Genomic DNA, 7,277 nt, shown 5'->3' on the forward strand with positions numbered 1-7,277 from the left:
CGAGCCCTGCGTCAGGCTCCGTGCTGACAGTGTGGCGCCAGCTTGGGATTCTATCTCTCTGCCTCTCTCTCACAAAATAAATAAACTTTAAAAAAAAAAAAAAAAGAAAGAAACGACACAGTCTAACTTATTTTAACATGATCACCCTGGCTACTGTACTGAGAATAAACTGTAGGTGGGCCCAGGGAGCCAGGAACCCATTGCAATACAACGATGCATCAGCCTGGGGTGTTCACTAGCAGTGGGGTGGTAATAAGGCAGAACCGACAGAATTTCTAAGGCAGGATAGGAGGTTGCAGATACGGACACCCAGAGCCTCCCTGTGCTGCCTAGCCATGGTCAAGCCCACTGTACTCTTGAGCCCTTGGGCCGCACCTCCTTCAAGCTGTTTGTAGAAGTTCCCAAGACAGCAGAAAACTTGCACGCTCTGAGGACTGGGGAACGTCCATCTACAGGGAGAAATTTGATGTTGAGAATGTATTCCTGACATCTCTCCCATGGCAAATGCTGGGCGCAGCACAACTGGTCCCCAGGTTTTCATCTGCACTGCCCAGCTGGGATGGCAAGCAGGTGGTCCTTGGCAGGGTGAAAGAGGGCACAGATGTCGTGGAAGCCATGGAGCGCCTCGGGTCCAGGCATGGCAAGACCAGCAACCTCATCACTGCAGGGCGTGGACAGCGCTGACAGGCTGGTCTGTGCTTTGTCTCCGGAGGGCACCCCTCCCGCCCCCAGCTGCTGGCACCACTCTGTGCCTTCGTGCTCTCACGACACGTCTTCGGGGCCGTGTTGGCGCAAGGGCTAAGTTTAGGATAATGAAATTAAAACTAAATGACAAGAAAGAGAAACAGGAATTGAGGATGATGTCGAAGCGTTGGGCCTGAATTTCTGGAGGAATGGATGGACCAGTCATCAATTCAAATGGAGAGGACTGTGGGTGGGGCTGGTTTCGGGGTGCCGGTCAGGATTCCGGTGCAGACATCACGTGGTTGTTGGCTTGTACGAGCCTGGGATTCAGGGTTCAGGTCTGGGCTGCAGATGGAAGCTTGGAATCCCGTCCTGACCCAGAAGTCCTGGCCCCAAACCACACACACACACACACACACACACACACACAAACCCAAGCCCTCCCCCCCCCCCCCCCGCTGGTTACCTGGGGAGCTTGTTAAATGCAGATTACTGACTCATCCCACTCCCTCTGCACCCCCCCCCCCCCCCCAGGTAGGCTGTGGGTGAGGCGTGACTTTCTGAACGAAACCACCCCCGGTGATTCCTGATTCCGAGGAGCTGACTGCTCTGGGAACTCCCGCTAAATCAACACACAGTAAAATTGATGCCGATGAGGGGCGTCTGCGGGGCTCAGTCGGTGAAGCGTCTGATGTCAGCTCAGGTGGTTGGTGATCTCATCAGCTTGTGGATTTGAGCCTGGTGTCGGATCCCCGCTGGCAGCGTTGAGCCTGCTTGGGATTTTCTCTCTCCCTTTCTCTGCCCCTCCTGCCCCTGGCTCAAAAATAAATAAAGAAGCTTTAAAAAAAAAAAGTTGAGTTTGATGATCTTTGACAAATGTAAACAGTCAGGTCACCACCACGACAATGAAGATGTGGAATATGTACATTTCCCTCCAAATTCCCCTATCGTCAGTACCCTCCTCCCAACTCCAGTCCCTGAAACCATAGATCTGTTTTCTGTCCCTGTGGTTGTGCCTTTTCCCAACCGTCGTGTGGGTGGAATCATATAGTATGTGGCCTCTTGTGTCTGCTTTTAACCAGTATAAATGTTTTATTTGGAAGTTTCATACAAAACTGAGCATGAACACCTTCCCTGATATGTTACATTATGGTTTCTTTCTTTCTTTTTCAGTGTTCATTTCTTTTTGAGAGAGAGAGGGTGCAAGCTGGGCAGGAGCAGAGAGAGAGAGCCGAGGATCCGAAGCAGGTTCCTCACTGTCAGTGCAGAGCCCAACTTGGGGCTTGAACCCACGAACCATGAGATGGTGACCTAAGCTGAACCCACGAACCGTGAGATCGTGACCTGAGTGGGAAGGAGGGCCGGTGGGCAGGAACCGCGTCTGCTATAACTCACCGCGTCTGCTATAACTCACTCGAGGTGGACTACTTTTATTTTTTTTTTTTAATTTTTTTTTTTTTTTCAACGTTTATTTATTTTTGGGACAGAGAGAGACAGAGCATGAACGGGGGAGGGGCAGAGAGAGAGGGAGACACAGAATCGGAAACAGGCTCCAGGCTCCGAGCCATCAGCCCAGAGCCCGACGCGGGGCTCGAACTCACGGACCGCGAGATCGTGACCTGGCTGAAGTCGGACGCTTAACCGACTGCGCCACCCAGGCGCCCCAAGGTGGACTACTTTTAATCTGCTCTGCCCCACCCTGCAAGGTTGGTACAATTGTTTGCAAATCAAGAGACAAAGGGCTTTCCTATGAGTAAATGGCAGTTAGCTTTGGGGCATTGGCTGTTTGCCAACTGTTTTGCCCGTTCAGGGAGATTTCTGTCTCCTTGCTGGTTTTTCAGCTGAATTGTAGGCTCTGGGGAAGAGCCCTCCCTGAAGGCGGCAGTCTCTGCAAACCTCAGTGTGCTCCTGCTGGCCATGACATAGGCCCCTGGGGCTGTGTGTGTGTGTGTGTGTGTGTGTAGGAGAGAAAGCTGGTTTGAGTTATGTCCGCACTTTCTAACCCTGTGACCTTGGGCAAATGTAATGAGCTTTCTCGGGCCTCAGTTTTCAGCTCTGTAAAATGGGGTTAGCATTCATGCCGAGCTCACTGGATGTTGCGAGGCTTTGCTGAGCTCATGCAGGTGAGCACCGTCCCTGGCACAGTGGGAAGGGTGCACTGACGGTTGCTGGCTTCACGGCAACCCTCCAGACAGTGACAAAGTGGATCCAGATGGGCTAAGGAGGTCTGCCTGAGTCAGAAGAGAGTGGGGGGTGGTCTCTGGAAACAGATCATCTAACTTTCACTTTCACCTTGCCACTTGAGCCGGGTCCCTTCTCCTCACTTAAAACCCTGCAGTTTCCTCCTCTGTAAAATGAAGAGGCATGACTAGATTCGCCCTCCAAGTCCGAGGGTCCGGAAAGTGGTTCTCAGACTCTGGAGTATACCTGAATCACCCACAGAACTTGTTAAAACGCAGGTTGCTGAGCCCCATCCCGAGACTGTCTGGTTCCCTAGGTCCAGGGTGGGGTCCAAGGTTTGCATCTCTACCAAGTTCCGCGGTGATGCTGATGCTGTTGGCGTGGAGACTTTGAGAACCACTGGTTTGGACAGCTGCAGAATCAATACTGTCAGTGAGACTGGAGGCCATCCAACCTCCGAGGGGCAGGGCCAGTGAGGGTCTTGGCCAAAGGGTCTAAGAGGAGCAAGCCTTGATCTGGGAGAATTTTCTCTCCCAGCTCCACCCAAAACTTGAAAGGAAAAGCCAGGCCCACTCTGGAGCACAGGTTCCTTCTCCCCAGGGCAGGGCCGTGGCAGTTGCATCAGGGCCCTGGAGGAGATGCTCCTGGATGGAAAGAACTGGTAATCAGGCCCTTGGGAAAATGGAGAGGCTGGAGCCTAAGCCCGGGGTGGTGGGGGTGGGGGACACTCAGGGGTCTCCCTCCGCTGTGAGCTGCTGGCAGGGTGGGGGCCCAATGCTGGGGCTGATGGCTGGCTCCCCCAACTGTGGTTGTTTCTAACTAACAAAAGAAGCTCACGTTCGTTGTTGACATTGGGAAAAATAGAACAAGGAAAATAAAATGGTCGTATTAACATTTTGAGATAATGTCTACTGGTTTAAAACAACAACAAAAAAAAGATGTTTTAAGTGCCCCCACCCCCCAACACGGGCCTTGGACTCATGACCCCGAGATCAAGAGTCGCATGCTCTACTGAGTCAGCCAGGTGCCCCTACAGCATTTTTAATCTCTTATTTCTTAAAGCTGAATGATGGCTCCTTTAGTGTTTCTTTGATCATACATTTTTATTTTTATTAAAAAAATTTTTTTATGTTTATTCATTTTTGGGAGGGAGAGAGAGACAGAGAGACAGAGCATGAGTGGGGAAGAACCGCAGAGAGGGAGGGAGGCACAGAATCCGAAGCAGGAGCTGTCAGCGCAGAGCCCAACGTGGGGCTTGAACTCACAAACCACGAGATCATGACCTGAGCCGAAGTCGGACACTTAACTGACTGACCCACCCAGGCGCCCCCTATTTTTAACTTTTTGAGGAGACTCCATACTGTTTTCCAGAGTGACTGCACCACTTTGTATTCCCACCAACAGCGCAAAAGAGATTCTCTTTCTCTGCATCCTCGCCAACACCTGTTGTTACCAAGGTTATTAATGTTAGCCATTCTGACTGTGTGAGGTGGTATCTCAGTGTGGTTTTGATTTGTATTTCCCTGATGATGAGGGATGCTGAGCCTTTTTTCATGTATGTTAGCCATCTGGATGGATGTCTTCTTTCGAAAAGTGTCTATTCGTGTCTTTTGCCCATTTCTTCACTGGATTATTTGTTTTCTGGGTTAATTCATTTTTGAGAGAGAGTGTGGGTGGGGGAGGGCTGGAGGGGGGCAGAAGATCCAAAGTAGGCTCTGTGCTGAGAACAGCGTGCCCCATGAGAGATCACCTGAGCCAAAGTCAGATGCTCAACCTACTGAGGAACCCAGGCACCCCTGGGTATTGCCCTTAAAAAAAAAGTGGTCAGGGGCGCCTAGATGGCTCAGTCAGTTAAGCGACTGGCTCAGGTCATGGTCTCGTGGTTTGTGAGTTAGAGCTCCAGGTTGGGTGCAGTGCAGAGCCTGCTTGGGATTCTCTCTCTCCTTTTCTCTCTGCCCCACCCCTGCTCCTGCTCTCTCAATAAATAAATAAATAAGTAAACTTAAAAAAATTTTAAAAATAAAAAAAAGTGGTCAATGCTGGCCAGGCTCAAAGTGGTTTGCACTCAGAAAACATGGTCCAGGGCACCTGGGTAGTTCAGTGGGTTAAGTGTCAGGCTTCCGCTTGAGTCATGATCTTGAGGCTCGAACCCCACGTCGGGCTCTGTGCTGACAGCTCAGAGCCTGGAGCCTGTTTCTGATTCTGTGTCTCCCTCTCTCTCTGCCCCTCCCCTGCTCACGCTCTCTCTTTCTCTCTCAAAAATAAATGAAAACATTAAAAAAAGAAAGAAAGAAAGAAAACATGGTCGGTCCAGCAATACAAAGTAATATAAGAATAACTCAAGTTCTTTCCTTGCATTTCTCAAACACTACAAAAGGATAGATCCCCCTACCACAGCTATACTCTCAAATATGCTCCTTTTCAGGGGCATGGGGAGGCTCAGTTGGTTGGGCGTCTGCCTTCAGCTCAGGTCATGATCTCACTGTTTGTGGGTTCGGGCCCCACATCGGCCTCTGTGGTAAGTTCAGAGCTCCAGCTCAGAGCCTGGAGCCGGCTTCAGATTGTGTCTCCCTCTCTCTCTCTGCCCTTCCCCCGCTCATGTTCTGTCTGTCTCTGTCTCTCAAAAATGAATAAACATTAAAACAAAATATGCTCCTTTTCTTCTCCATCCCACATCTTCCACACACTACAAAGGTTCCTGTGCCCTTCTTCAGTCTCCCTTCCACCACCTCTCCCTTCCCAATCTTCTGAGAAGCGTTTCCTCCTCCTCCTTCCTGTCACCCAGTGCTGCGTGTGTGTGTGTGTGTGTGTGTGTGTGTGTGTGTGCACGCGTGGTGACCTCTCAATTCTGTCCATTCTCAGATTTTCCATCACAAAAGCCCCAAAGAACTGCACTGGCTATGAAGGGCCCTCTTCAGAGGGTGAAGAGCAGACAAAATCACATGGGCAAAATCCTTCAGTGGGTGGAGAGAGGAAAGTTTCAACCATGATATCTGGTCAAGTCCAAGAGGTTGGCTGTGCGCTCCTTGAAGACTAGGTAGGGTGTGTTGGTCTAGCATCCCTTGAACTGGGCTTAGCACATAGCAGGGACTTAATATTGGTTCAGCGAATGTGGGAGCAGTGAGAAATGATCAACAATTCTGTGTTGGGGGTAGCAAGAGACATTTTACTGAGATCTTTGATCTAGGCCTGGCAGTAAGAAGTTTACCTTGGGCAGCAAGAGGGACATCACTTCCTCTGAAGGGAGGAACTAAAAGATGGTGGGGAGGCGGGGTGGGGACTTAAAATGAGTGCAGATAGGTAGGGAGAAGGTAGAGGAAATTCTTGATGGCTTTATTTTTCTCTATGAGAAAGGAGAGTGGGGAATATGAGACGGGAGAGGCAAAGGTTTGGTAAAGCCACTTGGAGAGAGAAGGGATCTAGAGACAAATGGAACAATTTTGGGTGGTGATGAGGGCTCAGCTGAAGGTGGAGGCCATGGTGTGTGGGTTTCATCCTTGCAGAACCTCAGGTGGTTGAATGGTAACAGGAGACCCGTTATTCAATAGGGAGAAGATGAATGGACGTGGAGGGCTCCCTAACACCGGGGAATGAATATGGTGGGCATTAGCCAATGCGAAGAAAATGAAAGCAAAGCCAGAAAAGCAAGTACTATGTGGAGAGCGGGAAGCTGGAATTTCAGATGTCACGTGTACCAGTTGTGTGACCCTGAGGGTGCCTGACTGAGAAAGTCATGGACATGAGGACGTCAAGCGACCGAGGCCAGATTGGCCTGAGGATGTTAAAGTCTCCCAGAATCCAGGGCGGCGCGGTGAGCCACGTGACAGCCCCCCTTGATTGCTCCACAGTGAAGCATAGTCGAGAAGATGGCGGCCCAGCGAGAACCTCATCGAAGTAGGTCTGTACACACAGCAGCGCCCAGTGTGCAGGAGGGCGGTGAGGAGCGAGGGGGACGCGGCCAGTTCCTCCAGTCTGGACAAGGATAGAGGAGGAGCTGTGGGAAGGGGCGAGATATCAGAGTCTGGGTGGTGTGCGCCACCAGCGGACTACTGAAGGGGCTGGATGTCAGAAGCTGCGCGTCGCTCCGGCCGATTACTCGTTCTGTGTCCCCAGTAGGAGCCCAGTTTCCCAACACGTATCAAAGGGCCCGGGGTAGAGTTTTAACGCTCCTTCCAGTTAGGGGACTCGAGGGGGACCGCGACGGGGTAAAAATGGCGGAGGGCCAGCCGGGCCTTGAACGGCGGGGCAAGCCCCGGCAAAGCCCTCTAGTGGCGTCGCGCGTCTCCACGGCGACGGGACGCGTGGCCCAGACAAGGGCGGAGCTTCTTGTGGGGCGGGGCATCTCTGTGACGCCAGGGGCTGGGTCTAAATGGCGAAACCCGAGAGGCTCCTGGGGGGGTTTGAACTGGCCA

Source organism: Lynx canadensis, chromosome D4 (assembly GCF_007474595.2).
Source record: "Lynx canadensis isolate LIC74 chromosome D4, mLynCan4.pri.v2, whole genome shotgun sequence".
Taxonomy (NCBI): Eukaryota; Metazoa; Chordata; class Mammalia; order Carnivora; family Felidae; genus Lynx; species Lynx canadensis.